This window comes from Diabrotica virgifera, chromosome 9, assembly GCF_917563875.1.
Source record: "Diabrotica virgifera virgifera chromosome 9, PGI_DIABVI_V3a".
Classification (NCBI taxonomy): domain Eukaryota; kingdom Metazoa; phylum Arthropoda; class Insecta; order Coleoptera; family Chrysomelidae; genus Diabrotica; species Diabrotica virgifera.
The window spans coordinates 195,299,042-195,321,372 of NC_065451.1; the positions used below are offsets into that span (position 1 = coordinate 195,299,042).

The 22,331-nt window shown below is 31.6% G+C and overlaps 1 protein-coding gene across 1 annotated transcript in view; it reads left to right on the forward strand.

The window, feature by feature from the left end:
- LOC114339236 (protein NDRG3) overlaps positions 1–22,331 on the forward strand; it is a 658,690-nt gene that overhangs the window by 409,984 nt on the left and 226,375 nt on the right. The window lies entirely within an intron of this gene.

Here is a 22,331-nt window from a genome sequence, read left to right on the forward strand (position 1 = left end):
GTTTACCAATAAAATTAGAGCAGGGGTGTTTTTAAGCAGCCCAAAAAATCTTTATGATTATTTGACCTGCCTCTATTTTTCAGAGGTACTCTACAGTAGTCCAGAAGTTTAGAATAGAACAAAATATATTAGTTTAACTGCTTTTGTAAATTTTACTTCGATTTCACGTTACAAGCAAGTTTACTTGCACTAAATTATTTGTTTGGTTTTGTGTTCAAACAATAAAACTAGAGCAGAGGTATTTTTTAGTAGCCTAGACGATCTTTATGATCATTTTATCTGCTTCTATTTCTCAGAGGTATTTTTACAGTAGCCCAGCAGTTTGGAATACAATATAATTATATTTATTTCACTACTTTTGTAAATTCTACTTCGATTTAAGATTACAAGCAAGTTTAATTACACCAAGTTTATTGTTTGGTTTGTCTTCAAACAATAAAATTACAGCAGAGGGTACTTTTTAGCAGCCCAGACAATCTTTATGATTATTTTATCTGCTTCTATTTCTCCGAGGTACTCTAATGTAGCCCAGAAGTTTAGAATACAATAAAATGTATTTATTCAACTACTTTGTGCACATTTTGGCTAGATTTCATATTACGAGGGTAGTAAGTTTACTGCTTTCATTAAATGTTTGTTTGGTTTGTCCTCAAACAATAAAACTAGAAGAGGGTACTTTTTTTTAGTAGCCCAGAAAATCTTTATTTTGAGCTACTCCTATTTCGCAGAGTTACTTATAGTAGCCCAGAAGTTTAGAATAGAATAAAATATATTTAACTACTTTTTGCACATTCTGCATTGATTTTTATCGTCTACCTTGATATTACAAAGTTAGTAAGTGTACTTACAATAAATTTTTGTTTGGTTTTGTCAAAAATATTAAACAAAGATACAAAATCAGCTTTATTAAGTCATCTCGAAGTCATTACGAAGCCACAAAAGACCACTGTTTATCCAAAAACTGTACCACAAAGCCAAGCTGCTGTTTCCACTCAGCATCCATCAAGAGTTCTTTCAGAATCTAGCAACTTTAATCAGCAGCGTTTAAACTTCAATCCAACCTTGAGCAGACCAAGATTTGGACAAAGTCAGTACTCAAATGACCCTCTACTAGCATCGAGATACAAACAATCGAACAGACAGCAGTACCAAAAGCAAATGAGAACAACCAGGATGTCATACTAAAGGTCAATAAAAATTAATAGGGTAATATTGCTAACTGTATTAAAATATGGAAAGGGATTACTTCAGATAAGAAAGTTTTAAGTTGGGTCTAAGGTTTTAATATTTTATTTAAAACAACGCCCTCTGAAGAGAGAGCACCAAAAGTTCTCATAGACCCAAACTGACCCAAACAAAAAAAAAAAAAAAAAAAAATACTTGAAAAGTAATTAAAAATTACTATTTCTCCTTCTTCACATACAAAAGGACAATTTATTTTTCGTAGTTTTTTGTGCCCAAAAAGGACGGAAATCAGAGATTTTGTTTTGAATTTAAAACAATTGAATTGCTTTATAGAAGCCACATATTTTAAGCTGGAAGACTATAATAGGTCAGTCCTCAAGCTCATTTTCAAGGGTTATGGCAAAAATAGATTTAAAAGTTGTCTATTTTGCTATTCCTGTTCATTAAAATTCTAAAAAATATTTAAAATTTAAGTACAGAACTTTTTTATATTAATTAAACTGTTTACCGTTTGGTTTGAATAATATCTCGGCTTTTATATTTACAAAAACTTTAAAACCAGCCCTAAATAATCTAATAACAGGAGGCTTTACTTTTGTCAATTTTTTAGAGGACCATTTACCAATTTCAAAATCATATTTAAAATGTAAAGAAAATATTGTTTAAACATTTTCTATGTTTTTCTGCTTGGGATTTACTATAAATAAAAAAAAAAGGAAAAGTATACTTTCACCCACACAAAATATAACTTTTCTTGGTTTTACGTTTGATTCGAACCTGATATATTTTGCACCTGCTGACAAAAAAAAAATATCTAATAGTATTCAGAACATCAAAAATAAAAGTACATGTAAAATATGATCATTTGCAGCCTTAATCGGTCAGTTTGTAACAGTTAGTCCATTTATGGAAGTTAAATATGGAAAATTATACTAAAAATATATATATATATATATATATATATATATATATATATATATATATATATAAATAAATAAAAAAGAAAAGTAGCCTCTTTCTTAAACTAATAGTTATAACACTGAAATGACCATACCTAAATACTTAAAAACGATTACAATTGGTGGTTAAATAACAAACCAATTAGTGAGCAAAATATAAAATAATCCAATTATGTACTTGAAATCTTTTGCGATGCATATATCTTTTAGCATGGCGGGTATGCTGCATTGATAACAAAACTCATGGTTTTTGGAGTCATGAACAACAACTACATATAAATGTACTTCAGTTACTAGCAGCATATAGTGGCTTGGAATCCTTTTTGAACGAATATAGGAATTGTAACATTTTGCTAGGAATAAATAACGCAACAGCTGTGTCTTGCAATAACAAGATGGGTAGTGTACAGTACTCAACATTTGCAGATAAGTTTAATAATTCTGTGAAAATAGGAATTTAAAAATTATTTTTGCATCTATAACAGTAAAAAAAAAAAAATGCTTTTGCCTGACTCGGAATCAAGATCTTTAAAAATTGAAACAGAGTAGGTATTCTTTAAGTGATAATTGTGTTACTATAATTTTTGAGCAGCTTCTTATTCCAGAAATCGATATGTCTGCCACATATCCTAAAAAAAAAAAAAAAAAAAAAATGTGCAAGGTATGTAATTTTGAACCCTGACCCCGGATCAGAGAAAGCCAATGCCTTAACTCTAGATTGGCATGGATTTAAATTTTATGTTTTTCAGCCTTGGTACACAACCTTTGACAACCACACCTTACACAACCAAAAAGATAATTATGGACCTGATAAAAATTTAATCTAGAATTTTTATTTGGGCTTTTATATCCAGGACATCCTTTGGGTTTCCATATTCTTGTCAGGCAAGCTTTTTAAGAAAAGGCATTCCTGAGGATTCGATCCCAACTATTACAACAAATCACTAAATCTGTATGATACAGTTTTCAAGAGATGGCGACGGTTTAGTATAAAATAGTAACCATTTTGCTTATGAATTATCAAATTTTAATTTTATTAAATCTATCGTAGAACAGGATTATAATTATAGCTCGTATAAACATTCACAGTGCTGCATTGGCGTTGATAGAAGATATCCTAGAATATTATAAAAACATTTTTAAATTTTTTTTACAAATGTATATATAACCTCAAACCTTAATTGCCCAAATATTAATTAACTTGGGACCCTCTACCAGTATTACTTTATTTAGAAACATTATTTCGTCTCACAAGTCTTTCCCTGAAAGATCTTACTTACAAACTTGTAATGTTGATTGCACTCACTTCAGTTCAGAGGTTGCAAATCCTGTACCTAATAAAAATTCAGAATATTTTCATGGATCAAGATAAAATTGACATTTTGATATAACATAGGATAAAGACTTCCCCAAAAAATAATAATAATAATAAATAAACAAATAGCAACCTATTTAAAACAAAAAACACAGTTGAGAGTGTTTAGAGATTTCTAAAACATTCGTCCTCAATCGGAAGACAATTTGTTTATAACTAAAAACAAAAAAAAAAGAGACGTAGAAAGCAACATCTACCCAGGCGTTGAGTAGATGGATATAACATTTTTTTAAATTAAAAATATAGACACTAATATTTTTGAAGTGTATAGTGTCAGACATGCATCTACCTCAGCGGGAGTTAGAACTGGATTATAGAAGATATTAGAGAGACGGCGAGATGGACAGAAAATTCTCAAGTATTCAATATTTTTTATAATAAACCTCTAGCAAAAGATTACGGACTCTTTGCAAAACCGTATTGTCTGGTGAGTCCATGTAATTGTATGTAATTGTAATTATATTACATGTGTAGGTTACTAATATTAGTAAGAACATTAATTTTCTTATTATGTTTATTTGTACCTGGTTGAAGGTACACATCTCATATAATTAAAATATAAACATGAATCTTAATTAATAATTGCTCTAATATGTTAGTTAGGTATACATATGTATATATTTTGTGTAAAGTTTCTAAAAAAAAAAAAAAATTACTAAGTACTATTCATTTTTGGATTGCAATGTACTTTTGTTTATTTATCGCACAATATTGTTTAATCTTTCAACAGCCTACCATAAGTACAAATGTTCGAAATGTTATGTGAAGGACAATTAATTGATTGGTTGACTTACCTGTTAAGGAGGGACAATCATAATTGTCCTATCTTACATTTCGAACATTTGTACGCTCCCCCCCATTGATCCTTTTGAACCCACCCATGTCTTGTGCGATAAAAATATAAAAAAAAAACAGTGATGAGCGGACGTCACTTGTCAAGAAGCTTAATAATCTTCTTTTTCTTCTTCTGCTTCTTTAAACTGTGATCAGCGGCCCGAAAAGACCACTACCATAAGTACAAATGTTCGAAATGTAAGATAGGACAATTATGATTGTCCCTCCTTAACAGGTAAGTCAACCAATCAATTAAATAGCCAGATCTAAAAAGCCTAACACTAGTGGTGAAGATCTTATATTACCAACTGCAATCAAAATTGTAGAAAGTTTGGAGATAATTTTGCTAAAAAATTGGAGTTTATACCTATATCAAATGATACTGTTGCCCGCCGAATTGGTGATATAGCTGAATATGTACAGGATCAGCTAATCAGGAAGTTGCGTGAAAAGTTGTTTTCGATTCAGCTTGATGAGGCAACAGTAGCAATAAATATGCTCATTTTATTGCCTACGTTCGATTTTGTGATGGCAGATCAGTAGTAGAACTACTTTTCTGCAAACCAGTAGAATTGATAGCAAAGTCGCTTGCAATATTTGCTATGTTAAATGTTTATATAAATGAAGCAAAAATATAGTGGAAGAATTGCGTTGGAATATGCACCGATGGTGCTCGTAGTATGTCCGGTAAGTCTACACCCGCTTGTGAAACAAAAGTCTCCAATGTGTATATGGACGCACTGTATGAACAACAGAGAAGCTCTGGCTTGAATATTGTGCTAACTACGGTTGTAACAATAGTTAATTATCTACATAAAAATGAGACCTTTGAAAACTAGAATCTTTTCTGTACTTTGCAAAGACATGGATGCGGTACATTCAGCATTATTATTTTATTGTGAGGCAAGATGGTTATTACGTGGGAAATTTTTACAACGTGTTTTGAATTAAGACATGAAATCGCCATTTTTCTAGAAGAAGAAAAGAGGCCGCAACCCAAGATGTTTCACGATGGTTTATTTTTGATGAAATTGAGTTACTTGGTTGATATATTCGAGAAACTAAGTATTTTAAACTTACAACTTCAAGGGGCCAATACATATACATTTGATACGAATGATACAGTTAACGCTTTCTGTAGAAAATTGAAATTGTGGAGCAGAAATTTAAAGCAAAAAACCTAGAAATATTTGAAAATGAGGATGAATGTTTTAAAACTTACCAGGTTGAAGAACAACACGTGAAAGTTGTTTTTGTAACCATTGAAAATCATTTATCAATGCTGACAAAAAATTTTAAAAGATACTTTTTAGCCGACGACCAATTAATACGTACCTAATAGTTATGAGTGGGTCGGGAATCCGTTTCAAATTACACCCGAAGAGCTCTCTACTGCAGAAGAAGAAACCTTCATAGACTTCACAGCAAATGCCGAAATCAATAAACAGTTTAATATTAGATCCCTCTTTGAATTTTGGGCAGGGGTAAATGATGAGTTTTCTGCACTGAAAACCAGAGCGTTCCGTATACTATTACCGTTTTCACCATCCTACCTTTGCGAAACAGTATTTTCCGCGATGGCTGCTTTAAAGGCCAATTATAGATCGCGCAGCTAAATATAGAGAAAGAACTGAGAGCGTCTATTTCTAATATTACACCCTGTTTCGATAAGCTTTGCTCTGCAAGACAGGCCCAAGGAAGTCACTAATTTACATTAAACTTGTTGATTTAGTATTCAGTGCTCATAACTATGTATAGCTCCTTGTTCATGGGTATTTTATTTTTTTGCTTGTCAGAATTTTGTTTTGCTTTGATTTTAGTAAATTAGTCAATGTTTTAGGTTTTTTTTTTTGATATTTTCACGCCACCCCATTGCTAAAAGCGCGCCCCCCTAGGGGGGCGCGCCCCACAGGATGAGAATCACTGGCCTTACCGTTCTCCATACTTAATATACTATTATGGAAAATATTCCACAAAACAGTGTATTATTGGTATTATTATAAATTATGTACATTTATTTACAACTTAAGTCACTTGTTTGTTTTCAATGAGGTCATCTAATTAAATAAATAGACTGCTGAATTCGTTGAAAACTGCTCTTTGAAATACTAGTCTAGGGGCGAGGACTGTTTCCAGTCCATGGAGTTTCAGAGTGTATTTTTATGTATTTTGAATCTGAATTCTAATTTCAATCTGCTATTACGCCGAAATTTGTTATAAACAATTTAGTTGTTTAATAGTCTGGGCAATTTATTGCTGGAATCGAATATTATCATTATATACTTGGTTGGGATAAAGTATGGAACCAAGCAAATATCTTTGAAACAAAAAGAACAATAGTTATGAAACTTTGCATGCAAGTACAATGACGCAAAAGGCATCTGTTGCCATATTTTTTGTTACTATTCCACTTCCGGTATCACCGGAAATACCCATAACTTATTTAAGTTAAATGGGACACCCTATATATTTTTGCGGATTTTAAAAGAACTTGTTATTTTTAATTCATACATACCAAATTTGTTAGAGAAAATTTCTTAAAAAGTGTCTGTAGATAATTTTTTGTATTAATACAACGTAATAGGAAATAAACGAGTACCATCTCTACTGTGGACTAAAATTGTTGTTTACATGCACTGCATGACTTATTTGAATTTAGTATAGTAGGTAAAACTGTTACTGAACTAATTGACAGAAATAAGTTGTATTAAAAATAGTTCATTTAAGTGGAAAAGATCGTATTGAAATATTAATGATAATAGGTTATGGTGAATTTTCATTTTTTGGAAGTGAATTTCCAAATCCATGGATTGGACGTAGAGGATTCATAGAGGGGCCCGCTCGTTCTCCGGCCTCAACCCATTAGATTTTTTTCTTTAGGTTATCTAAAATTACGTGTTTACGTTAGGCGACCAACATGCTTGCAGGATTTGAGACAAATAATAATAATTGATGAATGTGAACTAATACGTGGAGAAATCTTGCAAAAAGTAACTCACGAATTTATTTATAGGGTTGCACGTTGTCAGGAGGTGAACAGCAAACATTTTCAACATTTGAAATTATTTTTTTTATTTTTAATATCACTGGTCTAACGTAAATAAATTAACCTATTTTTTAACTGTAAAGAGATTTATTTCTTGTTTTAATAGTTTTTTCTTCCAAACTTGGTATGTAAATTAAAAATAACAAGTTCTTTTAAAATCTGCAAAAATATACAGGGTGTCCCATTTAAAGTAAATAAGTTAAGGGTTTTTCCGGTGAAACCGGAAGTGGAGTAGTAACAAAAAATATGGCATCAAATGCGTTTTGCGTCACTGTACTTGCATGCAAAGTTTCATAAATATTGTTCTTTTCGTTTCAAAGATATTTGCTTGGTTCCATACTTTATCCCAACTCTGTATAATAATAATAGAGGTATGCAAAGTCCGCAGATAGTGTGCTACTTTTTTATAAACAAAATGGCGCCCGAAAATCGTGTTTTTTTCAATTTTTGCTCTATAACTCTAAAGATTTTAACTTTACACCAAAAACATCCAAACAAAAATTCACCGTAATTAAATTCTGCATAGAGACGTGTTTATCCCGATTTACTTCGACGAAAATTTTCTCCGGAAAATGTGGGTATTTCCAACAAAACCTTTAATTTTCAACTAAAATTTTAGATAAGTAATTGTTTATGAATAATTAAATAACTTAGTAATATAAAAGCTTTTTTTCGTATAAAGCATAATTCCAGAAGCCGATGGAAATTTAATGAACAGTTTAGCAACAATTGAATTGTTAATTAAAAATTTACGGTCGCTATCATAACCACAATAATTATGATATACAGTGTGTCAATTTTAAAACTTACAATGGCTATATCTCACGAACAAAAGCTGATATCGAAAAATGCTTAAAACCGTTTCTACGATAGTAAGGGGGAATTAAAATGACATGAAAGAGAACTCACCCCCATCAACCCCCTAGGCCCCACCCATCACAACCAAAAAAGTTTAAATTGCAAACCCCTACTTGTGATACATCATTGAAAAGGCTATAAAAAATTCTATTCAATGGTATAAATAATAATTATACAGGGTGAAGCAATACTTGTGAAACTTTGGCTTAAATGAAAAATTTAATAAGGTTTTGTTGAATTACAAATTTATTAAAAATGTCAATTAAGTAAATATTTAATGTGAATTCCGTTGTTTGGTAAACAATAATACAGCCTATTTTCAAATTCTGCACGAAATTTAGAAAATGTTGTAGTAATAGGGCGACATGCTTGAGTAATCCTTTCTCGCAATTCCCCAAGTGAAGCAAGTTGAGTTTTATAAACAACTGATTTAGGGTAACACCATAGAAAAAAGTAATATACTATCCTACTATAAAAAGTACTATCCAATGGTATAAATAATAATTATACAGGGTGTTAATATCAGCTGGCTTACTATGACTTTTGTATTTGTAATGCTATCTCCCGGACTATTATTTTAAATGGTAAGTGTCCGCTCGTACTTTTTTTTTTGTTAATTAAAACTTAATTTGCCATTTTTGCCTTAAATCAGTTGTTTATAAAACTAAACTTGCGTCACTTGGGAAATTGCGAGAAATAATTACTCAAGCATGTCGCCCTATTACTAGAAAAACATTTGTCAAATTTCGTGCAGAATTTGAAAATAGACTGTATTATTGTTTACAAAACAACGGAACCCACTTTGAACATTTACTTAATTGACATTTTTATCAAATTTGTAGTTCAACAAAACCTCATTAAATTTTTCATTTAAGCCAAAGTTTCACAATTATTGCTTCACCCTGTATAATTATTATTTATTCCATTGGATAGCATTTTTTATAGCCTTTTCAATGATGTATCACAAGTAGGGGTTTGCAATTTAAACTTTTTTGGTTGTGGTGGGTGGGGCCTAGGGGGTTGATGGGGGTGAGTTCTCTTTCATGTCATTTTAGTTCCCCCTTACTATCCTAGAAACGGTTTCAAGCATTTTTCGTTTTCAGCTTTTATTCGTGAGATAGAGCCATTGTAAGTTTTAAAATTGACACACTGTATATGAATAACTATGATTTTTGTATAAAAAGACACTGTACCTATCTAATGTACTTTACAGAATTGAAATTGGACTATTTAAGCGGCCTCAGGAATATTTTAAAATTATAAACAATTTCTTGGCTTATAAACAAATAGAATATCTATCTATAGGAAATATTAAATTAAATTAAGTCATGAAAACGGTACTAGAAAAAAGCAGTAGGAGGCTTCTTTTAAAAGAAAAAACGTTTAATTGTGATGAGTGGTTCCTGAGATACAATTGGTTAAAATTGACCGGAATTTACGGCAAATATATAAACAATAGGATCAGAATTTTCAAACCATCACCTGTTTGCGTGACGGTAATGGCGTATTACAAAGTTTAATACAGTCATTTATTGTTAATATAATTGCGAAAAAAGGTCGAAATTTCAAAAAAATTTCGCAATTTCGCAATAACTATTGTAAAAATAAGTAAAGAGTTTTAAAATTTTTGTCATATGAGGGTTCTTTGATGCTCAATATGTGACAAAAATTTCAAAGCGATTCATTCAATTGTTTAAATTTTATTCAAATTGTTTATTCTAGAGAGCTTTTTGCAATAACATAAGTCAGAAAAAAATAATGTTAGAACCATTCTACAGGTGTCAAATGAAAGAGCATGAGCTAAACTTTCAAATTGGTTTAAGAAAGTGAATAAAAAATTCATTTATTAGTATAAAATAATTATGCAAAAGTATGTTCAATTTTTCCTTATAAACTTTTTATTTTTTTATATAATAAATTATAATACAATTTTTCATCAATTATCTAACATTACTTGGTAGTTATGCACCTGAAAAACGGTAAAAAATAGATTTTTTTGAAAAAAAGTTATTCAGAAAGTTTAAATGAATCAAAAAAAAAATTGACGATACTTTTGCGTAATTATTTATTACCAATAAATGCATTTTTTATTCAGTTTTTTAAACCAATTTGAAAGTTTAGTTCATGCTCTTTCATTTGACACATGTTGAATGGTTCTATCATTACTTTTTTCTTATGCAAAACTTATGTTATTGCAAAAAAAAGCTCTCTGGGATAAACAATTTGAATAAAATTTAAACAATTGAATGAATCGCTTTGAAATTTTGTCACATATTAAGCACCAAAGAACCCTCATTTGACAAAAATTTCAAAGCTCTATACTCATTTTTACAATAGTTATTAAAAAATACATTTTGTTGAAATTTCGACCGTTTTTCGCAATTATATTAACAATAAATGAGTGTATTAAACTTTGTAATACGCTATTTTAAAGCTTTTTCCATTCTCTTGAAGATGTCTGTACTAAGAAAACCATAATTTTTACTGTTTTTCATTCATTTAAAAAAAACGCTGGACGGAAGGGCCGCCCGAGAACTTTATCGTACCGATCTATTATCGTTATGGTACTAGATACTGTTCTATATTTAGAGACTGGAAAATATGCACTAAAAAATGTCTAAAATATGCATGCAATATGCATTTTAAAACAAGCTGAATATGCACAATTAACATGCAAATATGCATTTATATATGCACTTATTTTTATATGAATAATTTTATGGTTTACGTTAAATACATAAATAAATAAAAAATAATAAAAATAAATAAATAGGTTTGAATTTAAACCAAATTGTATTATTATTTCTTAATATATTTTTTTAACTTCAGGTTTTGTGACAAATAAAACGGCAAAATATTTTATTTTGACCACAAGATAAATAAGAGTACAATAAAATAAATGTACATATTTTTATTGTTACAATATTGATTCATATTTTCTAAACTAATATTATAAAAAGAGTACAATAAAACAAATTTACATATTTTTATTGTTACAATAAATAATCATATATTGATTCATATTTTCTAAACTAATATTATGTCTTCTATCTGTTAATATTTGTTTATAGGCAGAAAAAGATCTCTCAACGTCACAAGATGTAATTGGGGCATATTTAAACTTTGCTATTAGAGACGGATCCATATTAATATTTTCATCGAAGTTTCCAAAATTGATTATATTATTTATTGAACGCAATAAAGTGAAACCCTCATTTTTGTTTAAAACGTCATCAAGTTTATCTTTAATTTTTACTCCAATTTCCCCATTCAGATTTGTTATTTTCTGTTTAACCGAATCAACAATAGACATACTATTGTGAAGACATAAATTTTGAGCCTCTAATTTTGTAATTGAACTTTCAATGATATCGAAATTCGATTTTATATACAACAATTGATTTTTAATAGACTTTTCTTTAAAAATATTTTGACAGTTATCAATAGCGGTACAAGTCGGATCAAAACTTGAAATAACGCTTTTGATGTCGTCGTAGTGTTCAGATAAAAATATAGCACTTTTAAGCCAAGTTCCCCATCTGGTTAATACTGGTTCTGGTGGTAAAGGAATATCGGGAAGCATCTCCCTATATACCTGTACACGTAGTGGTGCTTTCAGAAATACTTTTTTTACATTATTTATTAAGGTGTTTACATTGGGAAATTCAATTCTAACTTTCTCTGCAACTCTGTTTAGGCCGTGCGCCAAACATGTACAGTGAATTAAATTAGGGAAAAAGATTTTAAGATTGGATGCAGCTTTCATCATATATGAGGCGGCATCACTAAGCATTAATAATATTTTTTCAAATGGTACTTGATCAGGTAAAAAAAAATTTGTTAGGGATTCGTTAACAAATCTAGCTATTGTAGCATAGTTTGTTTTTTCCAAACATTTTACACTAATTAAGTATGAGTTTTTAAAATCGCCAGAGTCGTTAAGAACTCCAACAATTAGATTCGCAATTTGTCGACCCTTTGTATCCGTTGTTTCGTCGACGGAAATCCAAAGATATTCGGCTTTTAACTGATTTTTAATACTCGTCATCACATCTTTGTAACATGCACTGACATATTTTTTCCGAAGAGTTGAAGAACTTGGTATTTGAGCTGGTTTATCTTTAATCTTGCAATAAGTTTTTAAAAAGTTTTGACACGATTTATGTTCTAACTTGTGCAGAGGGATATTGCAGTTCAAAAAAAAATGGCATAAATCCTTTGCAAAGGTTTCTTGCCCAACTGACGTATTCTGAATCTGCAAACTGTTCTGTAGAATCTGCTGGCGAGGTTTATTATCATTTTTTGATAGCTTAGTTTGGTGAAGTGAAGTTTTTATGTGTTGAACTACTTGGAATTTCTTTTGACATGGAATCTGGAATATAATGATAATGATGTTTTAGATGTTTTCGTAAATAGATACCTACATTAAAATGATCAAACTTTTTAAACCTCCCCCAATTTTTTTTTATTTCTCAAAGTGAAATTGAAATCGTCAAACAATAAAGTACAGTCAGTGTACCGTAGTATACAGGGTGGGCCACTCTCAACACCTCGCTCTGTATAAGCCAAACCGTTGCGAACTTTAAAAAACAGTTTTTGAAGAAATGGGACGGTTTGTCATTTTAGAATAGACAGACACATAGATGTGCAAAGAAGTTTGATAAGTTTAAAAATCTATTGAAGTGGAGAACTTACCTTTTTATCACAAATGGTGCAAAACATACTTTCACTGTCGATAACTTTTAGATGATTGTTACTTCCAATCCAACTTCTGAGAAGACTTGATTTTTCCCTTGCTACTTTAGGCATTTTCACAATAATAATAAAATGATTTTTTTACACAGTATAGTCAATAACTTGCAATCACAAAAGTTGAATAATCGGCGATTGATTTAAGACTAACCATTCATAAAATAAAATAATCTATCCTACCCTTAAAATGCTTAAAATTTCGTTTTGGTTGGTTTTCCCAGAATAATTCATAGTTGGCCGACACCAGCAGAAAGTACAGGTAATATTTGTAATGTTATTCAAAATATAATCGGTATTTACTTAGGTAATTTGTAAATTCTGAGAAGTCTATAAATCTTAAATATCCGGATAATGATACCTGCAGCTATAAATAACGCCCATTATGTTTATGGGTACAACAACAAAGGAGCTTAACAGCAAAATATTTACTTTCACATTTTATTTTAATGGATGTTGATGTTACTAATATATACCTTATTTTTAAATGGGGTAGAGTAAATTCCCATCAAAATATGCATTTATATGCTCTTAAATCTCCAAATATGCAAGGCATATGCATTTATGAAAAACATGAGAAATATGCAGCATATATATGCATATGCATTTTGCATATAATCCAGTCTTTATCTATATTCTATAAAAATAACAAAGTTACTCGTTATTTTGATATTTTAGAAACACCTACTGTACTTAGAAGTATTTTATGGTTCTACGCATCATTAATTCCTGCATTTGAGAAAATGTTCGATGCCATATTTCGAGGACACACTATAGATGTGTAGATTATTGCATAAATCAATAGAATATTATAGTCATACTCTCATTTCAAATTAGTTCATTTTTCTGAGAAATTAATAGTTTACAATATTTGCATTTCATTCTATTTCGATTACGCCAGTCAATGCGCGAGATTAAGAACAAGATATTATCTCCAAATTCTATCCTACTGCATGGATTTTAATGAAATTTTGGGAGTAGCCCAATCTGCTAATTCAAAGTATATCCTATATACTATGGCGCTTCTATCATGGGGGAAGTTCCCACCACTTCTCAGGGGTGAAATATTTTTATTTTCGAATTACATGGAGAAAAAGGAAGATTTTAAGAAAATTTAAAAATTCATTCTATAATTTGATCACATTTTTTACAAAAACCATTCATTTTAAACCCGTTCAACTTTTTGAAAGTAGAAATAACACTATATATATTAAAAGGTATTGTAGACGGAAAACAATGCATTTAAATTATGGTGGATGGCGAGTTAAATGTATATACTTTTCATTTTTCCTTAAAGTACATTAGTCATATATTTTTTTGCACCATATCTCGCTTAGTTTGTAAGTAAGCGACATTTAACGGTGCTCGTTTTAAAGGCCTTTTCAAACACTACAAAAGGTGTTGGTAGCATTATACACCTAAAAACTACCGTTCCTCTGTTATTTCAAGTTGAATACACCAATTTGAGCATGCACCAAAAAACAAACTATTTTCACCTACCATATCTCTTTTTGTATTATAAATAGAACATTTACGAAGGAACGAATTTCTTTATTATTTATAATCTAAAAAATGTTTTATATAGTGTTTTTAGTTCGATGCATAGTTTTTAAGGTATTCACAAAAAATCCGTCCGAAAAGGTGTCATTTTTCAATGAAAATGGCCAATTTTCAACTACGCATAACTCAAAAAGTATTGAGTTCTCAAAAAAAAGTATAGACCAGTTTTTGCTTAGAAATAGGTTCTTTAGCCACTTCCGTGCTTATTTTGACCAACAAATTTTCCACCCCCTTGAAGAAGTGGGAACCGCCCCAAGATAAAAGCGCCATAGTATATAGGGTAGATTTTGTTTCTTGAGCTATTCCCTACTTACTGTGAAAATATCAAGTACATCAATGTAGTAGGATGGAATTCGGAGCCAAATACCCTCATTGACTGCCCTACAATAATGCTCTGCTATGAACGCGTGAGAGAGGACACACATAAGATTATAGCAAAATTTCTATTTACCGTAACTTTTCGAGTTTTTGAGCTACAGCAATGAATTTTATGTCATTGGAAAGGTAATTTTGCATTCTTTCAAAATATGTTAAAATATACAGGGAGTATCTAAAAAAATTAAGATTTTTATTCATTTCCGGTTCAACCGGAAGCCATATTTTTGGTAAAATTTATTGTGATAATAGATAATAAAGTACCATATATGTCTGCAAAATTTCAAATTTTAGTTTCTATTAAGAAGGAAGTTACGGGCACTCGAATATTTTTTTATAAAAAATTCATAACTCCCCTCCTATGGGGAGTTAAGATATATGACTAATGTCATTCAATTTACTGATAGGATATCAAAAATATATCAAAAAATAAAAAAATTCCTTGGAGCCCTTTTTGAGAAAATCTAGTTCAAATTTATGTCAAAATTTGACCCCTTAAATATAGGCAACCCGTAACTTTTTCTGAAAAACGATAACATCCTTCCTATAGCCCCATCTTTAGGCTATATAAAGACTTTTTCAAATTAAACTTATCTTAAACAAGTTTTTAGATAGATAGGGAAATGTGTCGGGTGGGCGGTCGGCCATGTTAGCCGCCATTTTGAATTTGGAAATGTCAAATTCCGTATTTTTATTTACCTATCGATGAGCTTACTTTGAGTTGAATTTCATTCATTTCGGTCAAAATTTGCTAAAATGGGCCCTAAATAACCCCCCTATTTCGGCCCCCCTTTGAGAGGCTTTTTTGAAAAGCTTAGTTTCTTGACAAAATTCTCTTAAACTTACTCATACCGAATTTCATCAAAATCGGTCCAGTAGTTTTTGCTGGGCGGTGGCGACATACGTACGTACGTACATACATACGTACGTACGTACGTACGTACGTACGTACATACTTCCGACATGTTTTTTTTATTTGCTTTTTAGACTCAGGGGGACTCAAAACGTCGAAAAAAAGTGAAATCTGAAAAAATTTTCTTTGCACGATCCTATAACTTTATCTATTATACTATACTACGTATATAGTACGATAAAGTAAAAAGGGGGGAAATAGGCCGTTTTTTGACACTAAATTGTTTATAAATAAAAATGGACGCCAGATTCTACGCAGGAAATAGTTACAATTTGTTCTTATAGGTACTACCTGTCGAAAAAACGCTTCAGTACCCTGGCTGTTGAAGTGTCACGAACAGGGTATATTTTTGTCTTATTACCCTGGAATATTTATGATGTTTATGAACAGACGTTCTAAATTCATCATTTGGAGAACATCTTCATTGGAAGTATACTAAACCCACGATAGCACAACAATTCGAATGCTTCCAGTTTATTTAGCATTGTTGTTTTTAACGTCCATGTCTCATAACCATACAATCAGACCACACGTAACATTTTAGGACCTTCTTGCGAATAGTCATCGAATAATTTCATTTAACAATTTTAATTAATGTTTAACAATAATTATTACATAGTCACCTTGAATTTTGCTGTTAATTATTTGGAGCCCATTTTAAAGTACAATAAAACGTCTAAAATTTAAAGTCCAATCTACCTATTTATCGATGGCTTAGTGTGAAAACCTCTTATCTCATTTAATTACAATTTAACAGGAGAGGGAAAAAACTGATTTTCTGCATAATATAACCTAAAAACAAAAACTACCGTTACGTATTTTTAATTTGAGCACATTGAGCCAAATATCTGATATTGGCCCAGAGCTGAAAGTGTTAAATGTTGGTATTAAATTGGAAATACAAATATTAACTATGAAAAACACGCAGTCTACTTGCAGAAGTTACTTCAAAGATCAAAGATCACGGCATTTTAACCCTTACATCTTTATATATTTTAGAAACTGTTTGCTTAATTCGTAAACACATGCATGTCTTTCCAGCAAGGCCTCGTCATGACTACTCCACCAGAAATTCAAATTATTTTGATGTCTATTTACCGATCCCGTCCTCTGAGTTAGTAAAGAAATCTATATTATATTCCGCAAAAAAACTATAAAACCATCTTCCTTTACAACTCAAATCTGCAACATATTTTCCCAAGTTCCGTAAAATGACAAAAGCTCATCTATCTAAAAGACCATATTATTCAGTAGAAGAGTTTCTTAATGACTAACTAAGAAATTACAGTAATGTACAAGTAACCAAACCTATCTATATTTGGGTGTCACATGCAGCAGCTTAAACTTATTAGTTCCTATGTCTATAAATAATTTACTTCGTTGTATGTTCACTTTGCAATTTCTATAAATTGTTGCAATATATCGATTTTGTTTTTTTTCTTTACTTTATTAACTTATATTTTGTATTTATGTATATTTTTTTTATATTGACGATTTATCAAATTTCAGAAAATTGTATTTGTTATTGTTATTGTTAGATATTATTTATTTATTTTTTCTGACTTTATTTAAGCTTTGTCCATAAAATTTGTATAATTTTCAGTGACAATAAAGCATATTTCTATTCTATTCTATTCTATACTATGAAAGTTAACTATGAAAATATCCTAGCAGTATATAGAGCCTTTGCCCAAGTAACTATGATAGCCTCGTATATCTTGATATACGGATTTTTCATCTAAAATGAGGTTATGTTTATGATTATTTACGAGGTTTTCATTTTCATAGCTTATTGCACACCTCCAAATACTAGGTTGATACAGTACAAATTTTTAGATTTAAGGTTCATAAAATGTTTCTATATGCCGGACTACCTTTTATTGTTCACAAAAAACATTTCAAGTCGAATCTCTCAAACAAACTCTCCAAATTAAGTACCAAATTCTTGGTTATAAATATACGTGGTATTCACACTAAATCAAGAGAGCAATTGATATACGTGGTTTCTATTTTCGGCTGTGGAAAATAGTCTGGTGTATTTGGATTTTTTTCTAACAATTGTCAATCGTGATATACAAGGTTTTCAAACTAAAACCACCAAAATGTCATTTTCGAAAAAAAAAATGAGATACGAGGTTTTCACACTAAGCCAACGCTATGATTTTCTTGATGGGTCCATATAACATTAATTATATACAACACGCTTCTTCTAATACCAGATATATTGTTTTTTAAGCTGTTTCTCGCATGATATGTGCGTAATTTATAGTGTGTAATAAAATGATATAGTATTAATTTGAGCGAAATGTTTTTTGGCAGTTTCCGTGATAAGAAGCCATTTCTGGTGATGTCTTTTTATTAATTTGGTCCTTGAAGTGGTACTTATTTTGGATCTCTTGCATTTTATGTAATTGTTTATAAAAGTGTGTAAGACCAAGGTAAACCACACAACTAACAATAATTAATATGTTTTTCAGTTGACTTGATCCAAATCAGGAACTAAAATTTACATTAACATAAAACTGAATTTTTGGTGCAGGTACGTAGAATATATATATCCACGTAATTAAGACAAAGGTTAAATGATTCTAATGTGATTAGTAAGTTTTATTAGACAGAAATTTTCTACTCGGCATTCCGGAAATGTCGTGTTAAAGACAAACTAAATGGGGAAGTACACTAAATCAGGTTAATAAGGTAAATCAGGAACATTAGACATAATAAAAAAATTCTTTATAAAAGGCATCTTTATTAAAAATACCCTTTCGTGCAACATCCACAACGTTTTCGGAATGACAATCTCATCATCAGTGCTGCTTACAAGGTATATATGGTTGAGCTACTAAAAATATCTGGGTGAAAACCCTTTAAATGATATAAAGTTACATTGAAGTAGATAATATGTGATGACGCAACGCAGTACTACTAATTCTGCAGGATGCTGGCCCTGAGGAAACCTCTCTAAATAGACTCCTAGATATCAAATAGATATGACCGCATGACATGACTCTGCCTGTTTCTTCAATTTGCTTCCCTTAAGTTGTTGTTCCACTGTTTTCCACTGTTGGTCTTTCTTTTAGGGAACCGTCTCTCGCCGTCTTTGTTCCTCCCCTTGTTGTTATTCAGCTTGTGGTCGTTCCATTCTACTCTTCTATTTCTTACCCAGTCCTAGATATTCTCCACCTTGCATCTCCGTCGTATATCTTTACTTCTAGCTCTGTGCTATAGTGTCTTACCGTCGATTTTCTTCTCTGTTATTTCTAGCATTCTTTTTGTCCTCTCTGTGTCATTATTGGTCTGATGACTCTTTTATACATACTGAAATTCTATTTTTTTTTTCGATATTTTTATTTCTCGATATTGTTTCATTCAGGCAACCTGCGGCTCTGTTTCCTCTATTCACTTGATCTTCCGCTTCTGTTTCAAGTGTCATAAATAAGTGTCCATAGTGCCTTTTAGGTCCAAATTAATTAAAACTCTATTTCTTGGTTCAGATACATTATATTTACAATCCACACCATCATAACAACGTGTTTACATATATAACAGTAAACGACCTACCTTACATTAATTAAATACTGAGTACAATAACAATATTTATATCATGGGACGTTCACTTATATATAGATTAAACTATTGCAACATCACGCTCTGCCTCGGTCATGGTCGATCGATTATATTATTTACTTTATTTATTAACTTTCAATAAAAACATATTTTTGTACAGGGTGATATTATAATACTACACAAGCTTTCAGTAGCTAGATAATGTGATGCCTAGATAACTCCATCACTTGCTCTATTTTCTGACTGAGAGATTAGTATTGCATCGTCTTCATAGCTGATTATTAAAGTTGTATTTCTCCCATTTGGTATCCTTTTTAGTACTTTTCTTTACTACTTACTATACTATACTTTTCTTGTTATTTCGTCCATGATCAGGTTGAACAATCGAGGGCTCATGGAGGAATCCCCTTGGTTTATCCTATTGTCAGCTTCAATTGGGTCAGTTAGTTATTATACTTTGACTTTTATTGTATTTTTCTGGTAGGTATGTTCGATCGTTTTAATTATTCCTAGAGGTGTCTCTCTTGCCTACAATAAGTAGATAATGTCCTTTAAATTGACCCTGTCAAATGCCTTCTTAAAGTCTACGAAACATAAATATGTCAGTTTGTTGTATTCTAATTATATCTCTTGCACTTTCCGCATTACAAATACAGCATCGGCGCACCATCTTCTCGACCTTGTTTTTCAGAGGAGGGGTCTGGAATCTTTAAAAGACATCTCAGTCCAGAACGCCGCCTGACTGACCTTAGTGCAGGATTCATTCTTCGTAGTCTCTTCGTAGTCTCCCCTGTCATCCAGTGCTTCAAAAAGTACTTTACCCTCATTCCTCCACAGACACAAGGAGGCCCTTCCTTTTTTCCAGTCTATCTCAAACAATCTAACTCACTAATTCCCCTCTTTTCGACCTAAAATTTTGTTGTTCTTCTGCTAATGTTATAATTTTATTTAGATTGTTTGTTATCACTGTGGTTGTTAATTTTAATGTTGTGTTTAATAAATTAATTCCTCTCTAATTCTCCGGGTCCGATTTGTCTTCTTTTGTGAAAAGAGGTATGAGGATGCTATATCTCACTTCTTGTGTTATTATGTTTTGTTCTATTATTTTTTGGATTAGTTTTAATAGTTCTTTGGTTAGATCTTGTCCTCCATACTTTAGGAGTTAATTCAATATTATGTCCTCTCCAGGTGACCTTCTATTCTTTAATTTTCTTGATGCTTCCTTTCTCCCTCCCTCCTCAATGTTTGTTTCTTTTTTGTCGTCACTTCAGGTATTGATGGTTCATTATCGTCACCTTTAGTAAATAGAGATCTAAAGTACATAGTCTGCTCATATTTTCTTCTGAATGTGTTTAGTTTTTATTAGTTGTTCATCGTTTTTCTTTGTCCTCTGATGATTCTCCATATTTATTTTTATGTTCCGTAGAAGTCGTGTTCCATCTGTTTTGAGAAGCTCTGCCAGTACTCCCTGTTTGTTTGTCCGACTAAAGTTTTCGTATCGTTTCTACTTTGTTTATAGTGGTTATATGCCGATTGTGTTTTTTTGTTCTCTCTTGTAAAATAGCTTTCTTCTTTTTTCACATTTTATCTTCACTTCCTCTCTAAGCCCACAATGCTTAATATCGTAGTCAAACACAAATGATAGAAACTGATAACATGTGACAACATGACAAACATTGCAGAACGTCATTCTTCATCCAGTCTCAAAAGTCCACTGCTGAACATAGGCCTCCTCCCCTCGTTTCCAACCTCATCTATCCTGCGCCGCTCTCATCCAGTTTTTATTTAGCTTTCTTATGTCGTCAGTCCATCTTGTAGGCGGTCGACCGACGCTTCTCTTGTCTTCTCTTGGCCTCCATTCTAATATCCTCTTTGTCCATCGCCCATCTGTCATTCTGGCTATGTGTCCTGCCCATCTCCTCTTCAACCTGGCTATCCTTTCGATGACGTCAGTCACCTTTGTTCTTCTCCTGATTTCTTCGTTTCTGATTTTGTCTCGCAGAGTTATTCCTAACATTGACCGCTCCATTCTTCTCTGCGTGACTCTTAGTTTGGTAGCCGAGGCTTGAGTTAAGGTAAGTGTTTCTGATCGATACGTCAAGACTGGGAGGACGCACTGATCAAATACCTTTCTCTTTAGGCATGTGGGCAACTCACTTTCAAAAGTTTCTCTCAGTTTTCCAAATGCTGCCCACCCAAGGCCGATTCTTCTCTTCAGTTCATGAGTCTGGTTATCCCTGCCAATCGTACTTTCATGTCCCAGCTATTTATATCTATCTACATCTAATACTGATGTTCTGGTTGAGTAGGTACCAAAGTTGTCATTATTTTTGTTTTCGAGATGTTTATAAATGTAAACCTACATTTTCTGTAGCCACAACGAGTTCCTGTACCATCTCTCTTGCCATACCTAGATCCTCAGCCACTATGACTGTATCATCGGCGAAACTAAGTTGTTTAGGTATTCTCCATCTATTTTTATTCCCTTTGTCATCCAATCCAAACTCTTGAAAGCATGTTCTAAGACCGTATTTAAAAGTTTAGGTTACATTGGGTCTCCTTGTCTAACCCCCCGTTCTATTTTTATGCGATTACTGTTAGTATGTAATTTGACGGTGGTTGTTGCCTGTAAGTATATTTTGTATAATAATTTTGTATACCTATAATCTAGCCTGCATCCTTTAAGCGCCTGTAATATGTTGCTCAGCTCAACTGTGTCAAAGGCTTTGTGAAAATCGATAAAAACCAGAACTGGAGGTTTATTGTATTCCACTACTTTCTCTATAAGGGTTTTTATTACTTTTAGTAGATGGTCAATTGTTGCGTAACTTTTTCGGAATCCTGCCTGTTCTCTTGGTTGATAAGTCTCTAACTTTCTTTCCATTCTCTTAGCTATTATTCGCGTAAATA